General features: G+C 40.7%; 1 protein-coding gene and 1 long non-coding RNA gene across 2 annotated transcripts in view; one reads left to right on the top strand and one right to left on the bottom strand.

Annotated features, from left to right (window-relative positions):
* The window catches only part of APBB1IP (amyloid beta precursor protein binding family B member 1 interacting protein), an 86,667-nt gene extending 84,810 nt beyond the window's left edge, over positions 1-1,857 (bottom strand). Inside the window, exon 1 of the mRNA XM_024575969.4 lies at positions 1,270-1,857. The gene's annotated coding sequence lies outside the window, so the exon portion shown is untranslated. The remainder of the gene's footprint in view (positions 1-1,269) is intronic.
* Positions 1,858-9,159: 7,302 nt separating this feature from the next.
* Positions 9,160-10,282, top strand: LOC123478109 (uncharacterized). Its single transcript, XR_006653239.2, has 3 exons — positions 9,160-9,189; positions 9,425-9,509; positions 9,895-10,282. It is a non-coding gene; the product is annotated as an uncharacterized lncRNA (long non-coding RNA).
* The last annotated feature ends 7,057 nt before the right edge of the window (positions 10,283-17,339 follow it).

The following is a 17,339-nucleotide window of genomic DNA, read 5'->3' as shown; positions in this document are numbered from 1 at the left end:
TTTCTTAGTGGACCGTCTGTGAGTTTTGCAAGCCAGCATTACTGTAAGACAGCCCATGTGCCATTCCAGTATTTCAATGAAGCCAGAGGGAAATTGCCACTGGAGGTTTATGCAATGGGACAAAAGCTCTCTTTCCGAAATTTCCGCTCAAAGGCCTAGCGTTTAAAATCGGTAGTAGCTAGTGCCCTTGCCTTTGTTCAAACCGCATTATTCCACCAGAAACAATATCCTGGGGAGTAATAAACTCATGTGCCTTTTCCCTCTGTGTTACTTTCGTCCGTTACTCCATTTCTCTCTCTCTAATGGTCACGTTAAACATTCTTTTTGACCTGCTTTGCTGTGCATGGCTAGGAAACAGAACAATTAGCCTTCCACCTGTGTAATAAAAAATACTTCCCTAGAAGGAGAGTAAGAGGCACACTGGGCAAGGTTTTCAGTGGGAACCCTAGCCCAGGTCCTGCGGCATGTAAGGCATCCTACTTGTTTCTTTCATGCTACGAAACCACACTCTGGACGTTCAGTTCCGAGCCAAGTTCCGAGAATTCTGCCTGACGTCCAGATTTTTTCTTCTATCTTATTTTAAAGATTTTGTATTTATTTATTTTTAGAGAGAGGGGGAGGGAGAAAGAGAGAGAAACATCATGCCTCTCCTGCGCCCCTCACCAGGGAACTGGCCTGCAACCCAGGCACGTGCTCTGACTTGGAATCCAACCCCCGACCTTTTGGTTCGCAGGCTGGCGCTCAATCCAGTGAGCCACACCAGCCAGGGCTTTTCTATTTTATTTTAAAATGATAGGACAATAATTCAGAGGAAACGTTATTTTTAAAAAGAAGAAAGTTGTCTGAAACTTTTAAAGGAAGGAAACTCCAATTCCCACGGACTTGGATTTAATCTACAGTGCCCTGAAATGTCCGAGGAATCCTTTCTGAGTTGGGTCAGGCTCCTGGACCTGGCTGACGGACAACGGCTCATACCAGTTCCTGGTTAGACCTTGTAGCAATTTTCTGGGCAGGAAATCAGTCAAATCTGATGAAATCCAGCGTGGGGAAGGCGAGCCCCAACCCCGAACCCTCCCGGAGCTGGGTCAAGAGTGGCCATCACCAGTGGGGACCCCAGGAGTCGGGGTCTAAGCGGAAATGGGGGCGCGCGTTCACACGGGAACGCTGGGTCGAGCCTGGGACCCCACGGGCGTGACATATGATGCGGTGACAGCCCCGAAGGTCCCAGGTGCAGCTCCCAGCTCTCCCACGCCTGCCGGCACAGCTTACCTCGACGGCGGTGCTGGACTTGACCGGGGCGCAGGCAGGGTGCAGGTCGGCGTTGGGGCACTGGCCGGGAAGGGGACGCGTTGCACTGGGCTGTACTCGGCTCAAGTCCGCTGCCTCGGGGAGGAAGTGGTGTCAGCCCTGCCCTCCCCCCGCGGCGTGCAGACGTGGGGCGCTTGCGGCGCTACTTTGCATTGAAGTGCAAAGGGGGCGACTGGTTGGAGACACACGAGAAACATAGATGGAGAACGACTGAGAAAAATCTGGCCTGCTCTGTCCTACTCATTGGGTTTGTGCCTCATTTCCTCTTACCAGCCCCCTCTACACTACAACCTTGAAGAAACAAGTTTTTTCTTTTAATCCTGGGAAAAGTTGTGTCTTGTCTCATCCCTAAATGCGCATCGCCTCCTTCTCTCAGGAGCGTCCCCTGGCGAGTTGACTCTACTTTGTCGCTTCGACATATTTATTAGTGGCTAAGGGATTTAGGGCGAGAAGACGGGAGAAGCGATTTCTTTCAAAACTGTCATCCAAGGGCTCACTCCAGCCCATTCTGTGCTTCCTCTTTTGAGCCCGTTGTGCAAGGCTCTTCCCGGCAGCACGCAGCCAGCCCGCAGCCAGCCCGCAGGGGATGCAGCGCAGGAGTGGGGAGGGAAGCGCCCCCGCGCGTTCCGCCAGTGCACCGGTGGGAACGCGCCGCTGCTCGCAGCTCTGCGGCTCCCGCGGGAACCCGGGCAGTGGGTGGAGGGATTGGGGCAGGGGTGGGGACGGGCGCGCTCAGGAGAGGCTGTTTGTCAACGGTCGGATTGGCATCCCTCCCAACCCCGAAGCTTAACCACACTCTGAGGGCGAGGCTGTGGCCTCACACATTGCTGGTGGAAGTCCAAAATGGTGATGGTATGAGCCCTGGGGTTGGGGCGTGGTATTCAGCAATAGTTATTTATTTTACTTCACATATGCAATTACCCTTTGACCCAGAGACTGCACTTCTAAGAACGTATTACAAAGATTCAGTGATGAAAAGAAGTAATGCATACTTGCCAGGCTGTACTATTTGTAACAACCAAGGACTAATTGGAAATAACCTCTGACTGTTGGGAGGACAGTCTCCTGAGAGAAAGGGGGAGATTTGAAAATACAGAAGTTAAAATCAATTACGATTTGTAAAGGGGGTTGGATGAACCTCTTCTTTCCTTATACAGCTGCCTTCAAATGTTTCTATATGGGGAGGTAGTGGATACATAAAGATATAAATTAGACATATAAATTAGGTAATTTCAGTTATTTATTTAATGAGAACCTATTAAACACCTACCCTTCTAAAAACAGTGAAAATAAACAGTGAAGAAAATAATTCCTTCTCTCACGAATGGTACATCCTAGCTGGGAGAAAACAGACAATACAATAAATATTTAACAGGTGGTGTGTTCAAAAAAGGGGCCAAATACTAAACCTGACAATCTCAGGGGAGGCCTGAATGGCGGCCCTACAAACTCAGACACCTACAGCAATCAAAACTTCCTGACTACAAGCCTGAGTCATGGCAGGTAGTCATGCCCTAGGCCGATATCTTTCCTGAGAAAGGTCAGTCTTTACCTTAACTGAGTCTGTCTCTTGGGTTTTTTTTTTTTGTCTCTATGATAATTTACCTTTGGTATGTTGGAGTAATTTTTCCCAGATTCCTCAGGGCACAGTCCACCACAAGAACCCCTCATTATTATCGGGTTCTCCTGCATACCATCTCTGTGTGCTGTAAACGTTAATTGTTAACTATCCTGTACCCACCAGTGTAACAGACCTATTTGTCTCTTCATTTTATTTTTTTATCCAGTCTCAGAGATTCCTCCTCTTTGCTTTTTCCTGCCTCCCTAATCTGTCACCAATGAATTTCTCATAACCCTCCTTGCGCCTCCTGCTTTGATTGTAACGTATCCAATAAGGTGTAAAAGTGCGATTCTCTGGAGCATTTTCTTAATCTGTTGAGATTTTGCTTCCTGGCAATTGTTAGTTTGGCTCAAATAAACTAAAAAATTGTATGCAGGTTTGTACATTTCTTATATAGACACATGGAAGTATTTTGAGGCAAATTAAAAGGTGAGGGATAGTGATGGCAGTGGGGATATTAATTAGGGCCATGAAGGAAGATCTACCTGGTAAATGACACTTGAGCCAGAGCTAAATGCGTGAGAGGTTAATTCATGTGGATTTTGGGAGAATATTCCAGATAGAAGAAATAGTACATTCGAAGGTCCTGGGTTAGGAGGACATTTGAGATTTTGGAAAAACAGCAGGGAAGGGACTATTCTGGCTATGGATGACACTTTGCTGTGAGTAATGGGAAGCCACTGGGGGGTTCTGAACAGAGTCACAGTGCTATACTATATAGGCCATCAAGTCCAGCAGTGGAGTGACTTTCATGAGCAAGGACAAGAGGTCAGGGAATACCTCTTTGCAAAACAGTGAAAAAGGGCAGCCATTCAGAGACTTGGAAAAACATTCCAAGAGGAGGAAGAACAAGAAAAAGGCTTGAGATAGGAATGTAGAAGGTTAGAAATAAGGCCCATGTGACCGGAATATAGCAAAATGATAGGGCAGTGGTAGAAGACGGTGACAGAGAGGTGACAGGGATCAGATCAAGCAGGGCCTTGGGGCCAGCCTTGGGAATTTTGGGTTTTACTTTAATTGCAATGGGGAGCTCTTGGACGGTTTTTAGCAATGAGTGCCTGATTTGATCATGTTGGTTGGTGATTGGAAAATCGATTGAATGGGGCAAGGGAAAAAAAAAGCAGTGGGATATCACTGAGTAGGCTGTGCTATAGTCCAGGTGAAAGGTGATGGGAGCTTTAATTTGGATGCTTACAATGGGGATGGTGAGGAGAGTTTGGTTTCAAGACAAAGTTTCAGAGCAGAGCCAATGGTGTTTGCTGATGAACTAGAGCAGGGTGGGGGAATGGCAGAGGGATTAGGAGTTTAATGTAAACCAGATTGACTGGAGATCTGGGAACTGTCCTGTGAGGCAAAGCTAGATGGAGAAAGGTTAATAGAGGGAAACACTGTAGAACCACGAGGACCACGTCAAGCATTGTTTTTCATCCTGAAAGCAAAGAGTGCGTTAAGTAGTATTTCCACCTGTCAGGTGGTGGGATTTATGTTCTAGAAAAATTGTAATGTAATGAAAACTCTTGCTATAGTTTGGGGAATTGACCAAATGAAGAAAAGAATGGGTGCAGGAAGGTTTCTGAGCTGGGCTGGGTAAGGGATTATGTTAGGTTGGACTAGGTTGGACTTGGCAGTAGAATGGAAAGATATAGATGAACCTGAGAGATATTTAGAAGGGAGTGACAGGAGATTGTAATGGCTGGATATGGGTAGAGTGAGGAAGAGGAAGAAGCCAAAGATGACTCCTAAGAGTCAGGTTTGGGTAATTGTGGATGGCGCTGCTGTTCATTGAGATGAGGAACCCTGGGAGAGGACTATTTGGGGAGGGAAAGATAATGAGTTTTCTTTTGAGCAAGTTGGGTTTGAGAAGCCTTTGCGACATCCAGTTGGAGACTTAAGCAGAGAGCTGGGTATAAAGAACCTTGTGCTCAGAGGAGAGTGTAGTTTAGAGCTGGAGATAGACAGTTTGAGTAATCTCCCTATAAGTGGCCAAGGTGCCACTGATGAGGTTGCTTAGAGAGGAGTGGGATGAGGAAACAGCTTAAGTGTAAGTTTCAGCAATGCCATCATTAAAGAGGAAGATGAGCCTGAAAAGGAGACAGGAAGAGTTCTACACAGACAGGAAGTGAGCCTGGAGAAGGCCTATGGAAGTCACAAGAATGGGAAAGATTGGGAGGGAGATGTTGAAAGGAATGTAAGATGAAGACTGAGGCCTGCCCATTGACTTTAACAATGTCAATTACCCATTTCAACATAGGGGCTGGAGGCCAGACTGGGTTGAAGAGTGAACAGGTTGTAAAGAAATGAACACAGTAAGCAAAATAACCCTTTTGAGTAGTTTACCTGTGAAAAGGAGGTGAAGGATAGGGAGGCAGCAAGAGGGGCATGTGCAATAAAATCTTAGGAAGATTTTATTTATTTAAAAAAATGGTTTCCAGCCTTTTGACCCAGCAATTCCGCTGCTGGGATTATGCCCTAAGAACCCTGAAACACCAATCCAAAAGAACCTATGCACCCCAATGTTCATAGCAGCACAATTTACAATAGCCAAGTACTGGAAGCAACCTAAGTGCCCATCAGCAAATGAGTGGATCAAAAAAATATGGTACATTTACACAATGGAATTCTATGTAGCAGAAAGAAAGAAGGAGCTTATACCCTTTGCGACAGCATGGATGGAACTGGAGAGCATTATGCTAAGTGAAATAAGCCAGACAGTGAGGAAAAATACCATATGATCTCACCTTTAACTGGAACATAATCAACAAAAGAAAAAAGCAAATAAAATATAACCAGAGACATTGAAGTTAAGAACAATCTAACATTAGCCAGAGGGGAGTGGGGAGGGGATAGTGGGAGAGGGGTTTTCAGGAACTATTATAAAGGACACATGGACAAAACCAAGGGGGAGGGTGGAGACAGGGGAGGGAGGTGGGTTTGGCTGGGGTGGGGTGGAGGGGTGGGGAGAAAATGTAGACAACTGTAATTAACAACAATAAAAAAAAATGGTTTCCAAATAGGAAGAATCCAGATAAGAGTGAGAGGTTGAATATGAAAGAAAAAGTAGAATTAATTAATGGTGAAAAGTGCGAGAATGAAGAAATGTTTAAGGTCCAAAGCACATATTAATGAGTGGGTCCTTGGATAAGAGAAATGGCACCTCTTCCACTTTATCAGAAAGTAAGCCAGTATTTTAGAGTAGGTAAGGATTTTCTTCTTTTTGAGACCTGTGAAATAAGGAAGTTCTAATATAAAGCTTCTATTTTCTTTGTAAAGTAAAAAAAGAAGTAGGGACATCAGCTGAGAGTGAAGTAGGAGGTAGGCAGGTCATAGATTAGGGGAGCTGGAGAAAGTTTGACAAGGTCATTACAGAGAATAGGATAGTATCTTGATAAAAAAAATGTAATAGTTTTTGCAGGCAGTCTGAGGGTCTGTTTGAAATTGGTGATTATGGTGGAAGCAATTGCTCAGTTGTGTGACTCTCCTCCAGGGCTAGGTTACCTAGGTTTGGAGAACAGTTAACCATGATGGAAGTGATTGAACTACCCAGCTGGGAAGATGGGTTATTGTGGTCAGAAGACAGGCAGCAATTTTGCTTCCAGAGGGAGCAAGATCATGGGCTCTGACACTACCCAGGGTGTGACCATAGGCCTGGGTAGTGATCAAGGAACTGAGAGGCCCAGGGGTTGTGTGTATCTTCCTAGGTACTTGTGTAAGTCACCCGGGATTAGGGCGGCCACATGACTTTTGTTGAGACTGGAAGAATTTGAGAGTAGCAAAATACTGATTAGGAAATAAGTATAATTCATGATTCTTTCAGACAAACAGATTGATGACAAAATTTAAGGCCATCTGAAAAGAATACTGGGAGTTATACATAGGGTTTTAAAATGAGAGAGTTTTTCTTGGGTAAACCAGAAGTTTTCATTTTCTTTGAAATGAGAATTTTCTTCTGGTAAATACCCAGAAGTGGAATAGCTAGATGATTTGGTAGTTCTATTTTAATTTTTTGAGGAACCACCATACTATTTTCTATAGTGTTTGCACCAATTCACATTCCCACCAACAGTGCTCAAGTGTTCCCTTTTATCCACATTCTCACTAACACTTGTTACATCTTGTCTTTTTGATAATAGCCATTCTCAAATGTTTTGGTTTGCATTTCCTCACACATTAGTGATGCTGAACATCTTTTCATGTACCATCTGTATGTCTCTTTGGGAAAATGTCTATTTACGTCCTCTGCCCATTTTTAAATTGAATTTTTTTTTTTTTGCTATTGAGTTGTATGAGTTCTTTATATATTTTGGATATTAACCCCTTTTCAGATACAGTCAAATCTTGGTTCTTGAACATCTTGGTTCTCAAACAGTTTGGTTCTCGACCAAGTTGTTCATGGAAACATTTGTGTCGATTGTCTAACAAAACTTCCAGTCTCAATTCTCTACTAGACAAGCCTTTCATGCTGATACCTGTATGATCAGTCACACATCTCAGGCGACAAACAAAAGAGATTCGGTTTTTGAACAAATCACTTCTCGAACAGTTTTCTGGAACAAATTAAGTTCGAGAATTGAGGTTTCACTGTATATATGATTTACCAATATTTTCTTGTATTCAGTAGGTCGCCTTTTTATTTTGTTGATGGTTTCCTTTGCTGTGTAGAAAGTTTTTAGGTTGATGCAGAAGATTTTTAGGTTGATGTAGTCCCCCTTATTGATTTTTGCTTTTGTTACTTTTGCTTTTGGTGTCTGATTCAAAAAATCATCACCATGACCTATGTTAAGGAGCTTACAGCTATGTTTTCTTCTAGGAGTTTTATGGTTTCAAGTCTATGTTTAAGTCATTAATTCATTTTGAATTAATTTTTATATGGTGTAAGATGATGGTCCAATTTCATTTTTTCACTTGTAGCTGTCTAGTTTTTCCCAAACCACTTATTGAAGAGACTATCTTTTTCCCATTGTATGTTCTGGTTCCTTTGTCATAAATTGAATGTTGTAAATCCATATATGTGTGGGTTTACTTCTGGGTTTCTATTCTGTTCTGTTGATATGTGTGTCTGTTTTTATGCCAGTACCATACTGTTTTTGCTTACTAAGGCTCTGTAAAATAGTTTGAAATCACGGACAGTGATGCCTCCTGAGAAAAGTTTTTCCTTTTTTATTTTTTAAAGATGAGCCACTAATGGTCTGCAAGTAGCAGTGAGGGGCTTGGAGAACAGAAAACTCACCTTCTGAACTCCACCTTCATGGAGTGTGAAAGGATAACACAACTTTCCCTTTGAGAAAATTGCAATGGAAATCATATCCTTAGTCAAAGCCCCAGGATAGAGGAACACTCCAGAAATAGCTTCAAGATGCAAGAGTGGCCGGGAAAGAGCTTAGGAGGTGGTGAAGACGATGGTGGAATAAATCACAGGCAAGGAAGAACACAGTATCATGGAATGATGGTGTGGGAGATAACTCCCCGGGTGGCTTCCTCTTTGTGAAGGGACTTAGAAGCAGTCTTCCTGGATTATATATGCAGACGGTGGCTAGTGTCTAGAGAATGTGGGCTATGGGACTATGGAAGAACTTAGTTTAAATTGAGTTTGGTTTTGTCTTACTATCTCACTGTTTGGCATGTCTACCAAGTCCAATGTATGTTTTGGCTAAGAGCACTTTCACCTTCTGGCGAGAGACCTGGGTTGATCTGTATCACAAATCCTGCAGCAGTCTTTTGGGAGGGGGTATTTTTTCTTTCATTTAGTATTTTATAGAGTTTTGTTCAGTTATTTTATTTAGTTGTCCTTAATTTTAGGGAATTTTTTTCTCTGATATAAATATATCACTTTAATGCCATCTGTAGCAGACTGTATTTTCCAAAGACGGTGGCTATCATCTCTCCTTTCCCCATCAAGAGGTGAATCTGGGCAGGCTCTGTGACTGCTTTGACCACCTGTAGAGAGCAGAAGTGGTGGTGGGCTTAGCATTTATCTGTCTCTTTTAGCCCTGAACAGGCATCCAGAAGACTACTCCTGCAGGGAGAAAGGCTACATGGAGGAGCAGTGAGGCATCAGGTATGGGTGAAGATGCCATCTTGGACACCCAGCCACACCAAGGCTTGCAGATGCCAGCCCCAGCTCTTATCCAAATGCAGCTGCAGGAGACACCCCGCTGAGCCAAATCAGCCCACAGAGTCTGTAGAGGTAGTGATAAATAGCTGTGCTCAGCCTCGATGTTTTCAGTTGTTCACAGCAATAGATATTCAAGACACTACTTTGGGTACTTCTGCTTCTCATTTTTCTGTCCTTTTAAAGCTTCTGTGCTTTAACTTATAAACTGGCAATACAAAGTAACTCCTCTCATGATTTCTATGTTAATCATAGCATACATATGTAATTAATATACTATTTTTAGTTGTATGTTTTATGTATAGTATATGTATTCTTGCCTGCCAACAAAACTGTCCCTCTGCCTGACCCTTCACCCTCTACTTGTCCCTGGTCTTTGTTCTCAGCCATCCCCTTCCTGCTCCACACCCCAGTGATAGTCAGCAGGAGGAAGAAAAGTCCTGGATGGAAGAATAAGAACTGGAGGAGAAGGTAGGAAAGAAAAGAGCCCAAGAAGGCTTGGGAGATGATTTTTGGTGGTGAGATCAGAGCAAAGCACGGAGAAAGATGTTTTGGGGACACTGCAGGATATGACAGGCAGAGAGTAAGAAGATGGAGAGGAAGGGGTGTTTTAAGAACTGTGAACTTGGTTAAAATTAAACTTGGCTGATGGTTTCTTTGCATTGACACTGTGCAGAGGTTTTGCCCATGGGAGCCCCGTATTAGGTTACTTAATTAGCATTAACATCTGTGAAATGCTAAGACACATATACACATACAGTATCTCCCCAGGCATGTTTCTGTAAAGCAGTTATGGTTGCTACCTGATATCATTGACTAAAACCACAAAACAAACAGGGATTGTTTAATTCGCAAGGAACAAAATCCATTCAGACTGGCTCAAGGCAAAAGAAGTCCTTGGAGAGAAGCTGTGACCACTCGCTGAACTCAGAGGGGGAGCACCGCTCTTGAGGGCACTACACGCAGAACAAGAGGACCACCAGGAAGTCTCTCCATCTCTCTTTTTCTTTTCTTTTTTCAAAATGTTAAACTGTGGTAAAACACACACAAATAAAATCGATCATCATCTTTATTATTTTTAAGCGTACGGTGCAGTGCTATTAAATACGTTTATAATTTGGATGCCATCGCCACCGTCGGTCTCCAGAGCTCTTCTCAGGTTGTGAAACTGAAACTGCACGCCCATTGAACACTCCCTTCCAGTCTCTCCTCCCCCACCCAGGCCCCGGCAACCATCATCTGCTTTCTGTATCGATTATTTTGACTAAGTGTCTCAAATAAATAGAATTGTACAGTATTTGTCTTTTTGAAACTGGCTTTTCTTTTTCACTTGGCATTATCGCCGTAAGTTTCATCTGCGTTGTAGCTTAAGTCAGAATTTCCTTCCTTTTAAAGGCTGAACAGTATTCCATTGCATATACACTTGTTTTGCTGATCTGTTCTTTTTTATGAAGGGACTCTTGGGTTGCTTCCGCGTTTTAGCTATTGTGAATAATGCTATGAATATGGGTGTAACATCTCTTGGAGTTTCTGCTTTCAATTCTTTTGGGTATAAATCCAGAAAAGAATTGCTGGATCATATGGTGATTCTACTTTTAATTTTTTGAGGAACTGCCATACTGTTTTACTCAGTAGCTGTACCGTTTTACATTGCCATCAACAGTGCACAAGGGGTCCAATATTTCCACATCTTCACCAGCACTTGTTTTCTATTTTTCTTTTTGTTTTTTCATAGTAGCCATCTTAATGGGTAGGGAGTGGTATCTCATTGTGGTTTTGATTGCATTTTTCTGATTTAGTGACATTGAACATCATTTCATGTGCTTATTGGCCATTTGTATATCTTCTTTGGAGAAATGTTTATTGAAATCCTTTGCTCATTTTATAGTGGGTTTGTTTGGTTTTCTTACTGTTGAATTTTAGAAATTCTCTATATATCCTGGATACCAAACCCTTAACAGATATTTGATTTGAAAATATTTTCTTGTATTCTGAGGGTTGCCTTTTTTACTCTGTGGATATTATCATTTGATGCACAAAATTTAAACATTTTCATGAAGTCCAATGTATCTGTTTTTTTTCTTTGGGTGGCTGTGCCTTTGGTTTCACAGCTAAGAAATCATTGCTAAATCCAATGTTGTGAAGCTTTTGCCCTATAGTTTTTTCTAAAATTTCATAATTTTAAGTCTTACATTTAAGTCTTTGATATGTTTCAAGTTAATTTTTGTTGAAAAGACTATCCTTCCCCAATTGAATGGTGTTTGCACCCTTTTTTCAAAATCATTTGACCATAAATGTGAAAGTTTATTTCTGTGCTCCCTATTTTATCCCATTGGTTTTTATATTTGTCTTTATGCCAGTAACACACTTTTTTGATTACTGTAGCTTGGTAGTAAGTTTTGAAATAAGTATAGGTCTTCCACCTTTGTTTCTCTTTTTCAACACTGTTTTGGCTATTCAGGGTCCCTTGGGATTCCTTATGAACTTTAGGTTGTGGTTTTGTACTTCTTCAAAAACATCATTGAGATTTTGTTAGGTATTGCATTGAATCTGTAGATTGCTTTGGGTAATGTTGATATCTTAACAATGTTAAGTCTTCTAATCCATGAACATGGAATGTGTTTCCATTTACCTATTTCTTCTTTAATTTCTTTTAAAAAAGATTTTATTTACTTATTTGTAGAGAGAGGGGAAGGAAGGGAGAAAGAGAGGGAGAGAAACATCAATTGGATGCCTCTCATATGTGCCCCAACCAGGGACTGAACCCCACAACTCAGAACATTTGCCCCGATGGGGAATTGAACTGGTGACCTTTCACTTTGCAGTATGACACCCAAGCAACTGAGCCATAGTGGTCAGGGCTCTTCTTTACTTTCTTTAAGCAGTGCTTTGAAGTTTTCTTTGTACAAATCTTTGACCTCCTTGGTTAAATTAATTCCTAAATACTTTATTCTTTTTGATGCTATTGTAAGTGGAATTGTTTTCATAACTTTCTTTTCAGATTGTTCATTGTTAGTGTAAAGAAAGACAACTGTAATTGAACAATAAAATAATTTTAAAAAAAGAAATACAACTGATTTTTACATATTGACTTTGTATCCTGCTTTTTTGCTGAATTCATTTATTATTTCTAACTTTTTTGGTGGGGAACCACTAGGGCTTTCTACATATCAGATTATATAATCTGCAAACAGTCATAATTTTATTTCTTCCTTTCCAGTTTGGACGACTTTTATTTCTTTTCCTTGCTTAGTGTTCTGGCTAGAATTCTAGTACTATGTTGAATAGAAGAGACGAGAGTGTGTACCTTCTTTCCTTCCTTCCTTCCAGCCAACTTTCTTTTCTCTATGTGAAACTCGACCACTGCCTTGGATCAGGTCCCCTGGACTCCAGACTCTGAGATGGAGATTACTGTGCAGAAATTTCATTGGGAATGAACTCAGGAATGATGCCTAAAAAAGAATGAAGGAAGAAAGATTGGGAAGAAGTTTCACTATGGTGTATTGGCAACAAAGGCCTTAACCAATTCTACAAAGAGCTCTGGGGAAGGGAGGCAGGGCCTTTGATCTCCCCATATTGACCAGCCATTGGATGCTGGCTGTCCCTGGAGAGGAGGGTATACCTTTAGGGAAAAATGGCTCCCTTTGATCAAGGGGAGTGCTTGGAGAGGGATTCAACTATGAGCAGTTAGCAGAGAACACCCTTGCAGAGGGCACATTGAGCCTTGGGCATTCACTTTAGCCGCCCGGTTCAGACTGACCTCATGTCCCATCTTAAAACACCAATTGGGACTGAAGAGTGTCCCTATGTTATACTTTCAAATTCCTAGAAGTCAGAATCTGACTGACTGTATTTAATTAGATTTTTTTTCTCCTGTTCTGAACAGCTCTGGCTCTGGAAATGAGGTCATGAGGCATATTATCTCCTGGACATTAACTAATATGTTTGCCAATATCAAATTAGCAAAACAATTATAATTTGTGTTTGATTATAAATGCAAGTTAGTAAAGAATTGGTACTAGGACACTAATGCAGATTTTATTTGACTAACATTTTTGTTGAACAATTATGATTTTGTTGAAACAGTGGCAAACATTCAGATGAACATGATTGCAAAAGTCAGAATGTTTGGGCACGTAGGGATGTGTGGGTGGATGGATGGGTGGAAGGGTCAGATAAAAATTGAAAAAAACCAATACTTATCTAGAAGACAGACTGAATAGTTTCCTTATAACAGCGTTTTTGTTTATCCTTTTCCAGCATGTCATATAAATCGAATCATATAGTATGTAGCCTTCTCAGATGGGCTTTATCCACTTATCAATATGCATTAAGATTTATCCATATCTTTGCATGGTTTCATAGATCTTTCTTTTTTTAAATTGCTGCACAGTATTCTAGGATAGATATACTGAAGTTTTATCCATTCACCAAAGAAATCTTGATTGTTCCCAGTTTTTTGGCAATTATGGATAATTCATATACAGGATTTTGTGTGGACATAAATTTTCACACCAGTTTGGTAAATCCTAGGAACATGATTGCTGGATTTTATAAGACTATGTTTAGCTTTGCATGAATCTGGCGAAACTGCCAAACCACCCTCAAAAGTGACCATACCATTTTGTACACCGATCAGTAATAAATGAGAATTCCTGTTGCTTTGTATCCTAACCAACAATTGGTTTTGTTGGTGTTTTAGACTTCAGTCCATTCTAATAGTTTTAGAGTGGTCTCTCCTTGTCATTTTGATTTGCATTTCCCCAATGACAAATGATGTTGAGCATCTTTTGCTCATTTATTATGCTTATTTATTATAGGTATGTCTTATTTTGGTGTGGTGTACATTCAAATTTTTTGCCCATATTTATTTGGTTTTGTTGTACTATTGTTGAGTTGTAACAGTTCTTTATTTATTTTGAGAATAGTAAAATTTCCATATTTAATTTATGCTCACTCAGTATTAACCCTACCAAGGCCCAAAAAACCTCTTCTTCCACCCCTATTTCCTTTCACACAGTGGTGGCCAATGGTAGCTACCACTCATCAGCTTTTGTGTGAAATACCAAATTTGGTGAAAGGTGGTTTAGGTCTGTCAGTGCAAAATGTGTGAAAATGCAAGCTATAAAGTTAATACTTAATATATTTTTTCTACTAAAACAGGTCACCTGTTTCATACAGTGTGATTCTCTGCTTCGGAAGGCCCAGGGGAGTCATAAAAATACTGATGTCTTAGCCAGAATCTTAAAGTAATTATTGGTAATAAAACTTCTGTACCCATGAAAATAAAACTCAAATTCAAAAAGACATAGTCACCCCTATGTCCACGGCAGCATTATTTACAAGAATAATGATATGGAAGCAACCTAAGTGTCCATTAATAGATGAATGGATAAAAAAGAATGTGTGTGTGTGTATGTGTGTGTGAGTGTGTGACACATGAAATAGGATATCACTCAGGTATGAGTGAAATCTTGCCACTTGCAACAACACGGATAGACCTAGAGGGTATTACACTAAGTGAAATAAGTCAGAGAAAGACAGATCCTGTATCACTTCACTTATATGGGGAATCTAAAAAACTAAACAAATGAACAAACAAAACAGACTCATAGATACAGAAAACAAACTGTAGTTGCCAGAGAGTTGGGTGGTGGAGGGGATGGGCAAAATGTGAAGGGAATTAAGAGGTACAAACTTATAACATAAATAAGTCATAGGGATGTAATGTACAACATAAGGAATATAGTCAGTAATTTGCAGTAACTATGTTGTGACAGGTGGTTACTACATTTCTTGTGGTGACCACTATGTAAGGTATGTAAATGTCAAATCATTATGTTTTATACCTGAAACTATTATAATAGTGTATTTCAACTATACTTTAATTAAAAACAGCTTTACATTCCAGAGTGAAAATTAAAAAAAACTTCTGTACCAATTAAAACCATATGGGACACTGCTACATATGCACTGGGATGGCTAAAGTTAAAGACTGATCATACCGAATGTTGGCAACAGTGTGGAGGAAGGGGAACGCTCAGACAACGAGGGTGGGAGTGGAAATGGTATGACGACTTAGAAAACAGGTTAGCAGTTCAGTAAAAAGTTAAAAATACTCTTATCATGACCTGATCATGCCACTCCAGGGCACCTATCTAAGAGAAAGGAAGACACATCTTCACCCAAAGACTTGTTATGTGAATGTTTATAGCAGCCTCAAACTGGAAACAACCCAAATGTCCATCATAGGTGAATGGGTAAAGAAATTGTGTAATAATTGTACTACAGAATACTACTCTGCCACAGAAAAGAACATACTGCTGATACAAGATGGAGGAAACTCAAAAATATTTATGGTGAATGAAACAAGCCAGATTAAAAAAAGAACACATGTTGTATAATCCCATCTATATAAAATTCTTGAAAATTCAAACTAGTCAAAAGTGAGAAAAAGCACTGGAAAGGGGAGGAGGGGGAGAAAAAGGGAGGATTATGAGAGGCACCAGGCAACTTTGAGGAGTGACAAACGTGTTCATTGCCTTGACTTTGGTGATGGTTTCTGTGGATGTGTACTTATGTCAAACTGTTCAAATAGTGCATCTTACAATATGTCAATTGTATCTCAGAAGAACTGTAAAAAAACCTTTGCCCCTTTGACAATAGTTTCAAAGGAGAATATAAGAAGCACCTGTTCGTATGCAACAAAGGAAAGTTGAAATGAATTTACAGGTAGATAAATAAAAGACTAGTCTATCCTCAAGGAAATTGTCAATTTTATTTCACCAGACACAAGTAATTCACATTTCTGAGGTCAAGAACCACTTGTATTAATACCAGTATTGTACAATTTATAGAGTTGCAAATCAGCTCACTAATAATGAAAGATGGCAGTAACCGGGATGGTTAAGCTAGACAGGTTACCTGCTAATCTTATTTGTGGTGAGCCTGGTTCTGTTGTCAGTCACAAGATTCTCAACCGCTTTAGTTACATTTGGCTGGTTTTATCTAACTACTTTCTGGACCTTTCCACTTGGGTACCAATAAGATCCTTAAACATAATATGAATAAAACAGCATTTTTGATTTTCCCTTAAACTGATTTTTCTCCCAGTCTTTCTCATCTCTGTAAAAGGGATCCCTTCTTCCCGATACCTCAGTCCAAAACTCAGGAGTCATCATTGATTCTATTTTTATTTCTTCCCCTTGTCTAATGCGTTACTTAGCATGTCCTTTTGGCACGACTTCCCAAACGTACACCCTTCTCTTTGTGCCTGTCCTCACCTACTTTGTCCACGCCCCATGAACTATTGCTTGGGCCACGTCAGTAACTTCCCAACTGAATTTGTTGCTTATCCCCTAGCCCTCAGTCCATTCTCCACACAGAAGTCAGAATTATTTTTAAAATGAAACAAATACATTTACTAATATTTATTGTATACCAGGACACCATTCTACACGTTTTACAATGAATCATTTCAATATGACCCTATGCTGTGCTACTGTTATCTTTATTTTACAAGTGAGGAAATGGATATGTGGATATTAAATAATATGTCTTCATTCATACATTTCATAAAAGGTAGAAGTGGTATTTGAATCTAGGTGGTCTGATTCTAGGGCTTATACTATTAACCACTATATGTCCTGTCTCCCTGCACATATCAGATTTGTCATTCCTTGTTCACATAAAATTTAAACTTGCCTTTGTACTCAGGGTAAAACTGAAACTTTTTGCTGTGACCTCCAAGGCTTTATAAGATCTGATGCCAACCCTGCCTCTCCAACCTCATTTCATAGTTGTCTCTGTTCATAGCAAACCATGTTTAAGCCACGCAGGCGTCTTCCTGTCTGTTCCTGAGTATTGGGGAGGTTTCTACTGCTGAGAATGCACATCTCCCTGCTCTTTGCTTGAAGGAAATCTTCTCATCCTGTTAGTTGCAGGTTAAAAATGACCTCTTGTTCCTGTGAGGTTAGCTTCATAAAGCTATGGAGGTGTAGGAGTAGTAGTGGGGTAAGGGGTGGATTGAGGTAGGGGGCTGAGGGAACTCAGAGAGCCTTCACTTCCCCAGGCACGTCATCCTAAAGTGATGCCTTTTCTAATAGAAGTTGTGTGGAATATTCAGTTTAAACACCCATGATCAGATTGTGAAACGTAGATTAGAAGAAGGCATTTTTTGAATGTTCTCACCCCACCCTCAAGTGTAAAATGAGGTAATAATGTCTTCCTGCCCGAATCGCAGGGGTGTGCAGATCACACATGCAAGATTATTTTGAAAACTGTAAACAGGAACAGATGTTA

The sequence above is a fragment of the Desmodus rotundus genome, chromosome 4, assembly GCF_022682495.2.
Source record: "Desmodus rotundus isolate HL8 chromosome 4, HLdesRot8A.1, whole genome shotgun sequence".
Lineage (NCBI taxonomy): Eukaryota > Metazoa > Chordata > Mammalia > Chiroptera > Phyllostomidae > Desmodus > Desmodus rotundus.
The sequence above is the reverse complement of the archived record's forward strand: the minus strand, read 5'-3'. Positions and strand labels throughout refer to the sequence as shown.